The following is a 965-nucleotide window of genomic DNA, read 5'->3' on the forward strand; positions in this document are numbered from 1 at the left end:
GGTTGGTTTTGGATCCTGCTCCTTTGGCTTCCCTGAGGTGTCCACAACTCCAGCTCCCAGCAGCCACGTTCCCATTGCGGCTGCTCAGCTGGAAAAGGGCAGATGTTTAAAGGTAGAAACAACATTTGCACTTCCAGGTTTGTTTCTTCTCCCCAGTGGGGCTGTTTTCCAGAAGGGGACAGGTGGCACCATCCAAAATTGGATCTAATTTCTGCCGTGCCAGCACCGAGAGGAGATTCCAGCCTGACTTCCAGCAGCTCTGAGAATTCCTGCTTTGCACCCAGCTTCTCCATTTTTCCATGCAACAGATTCAGGAAGCAGAGTTGGAGGTGCCTCATTCCATGGTGAGATCCAGGTTTTGGAGGTGCCTCATTCCATGGTGAGATCCAGGTTTTGGAGGTGCCTCATTCCATGCTGAGACCCAGGTTTTGGAGGTGCCTCATTCCATGGTGAGATCCTGGTTTCTGTGGTGCCTCATTCCATGGTGAGATCCAGGTTTTGGAGGTGCCTCATTCCATGGTGAGACCCAGGTTTTGGAGGTGCCTCATTCCATGGTGAGATCCTGGTTTCTGTGGTGCCTCATTCCATGGTGAGACCCAGGTTTTGGAGCTGCCTCAATCCATGGTGAGACCCAGGTTTTGGAGGTGCCTCAGTCCATGGTGAGATCCAGGTTTTGGAGGTGCCTCAGTCCATGCTGAGATCCAGGTTTTGGAGGTGCCTCATTCCATGCTGAGATCCAGGTTTCTGTGGTGCCTCGTTCCATGCTGAGACCCTGAGGTTTCAGCCTCCATCACCCACTCCAGATTTTGGGCAGGGATTTCACCTCCTGCACCAGTGGCTGCTGCAAGAAGTGCCAGGCTGGAAGTTGAATTCCACAGGGAAGGGCAAACTGAGCTTCCAGCAGCAAATTCCGTGCTGAGGGATGACAGAACTCTGCTATTCCCTTGGGAATGACCCCATTCCTG

The sequence above is a fragment of the Geospiza fortis genome, unplaced genomic scaffold (genome assembly GCF_000277835.1).
Source record: "Geospiza fortis unplaced genomic scaffold, GeoFor_1.0 scaffold96, whole genome shotgun sequence".
NCBI classification, from domain to species: Eukaryota; Metazoa; Chordata; class Aves; order Passeriformes; family Thraupidae; genus Geospiza; species Geospiza fortis.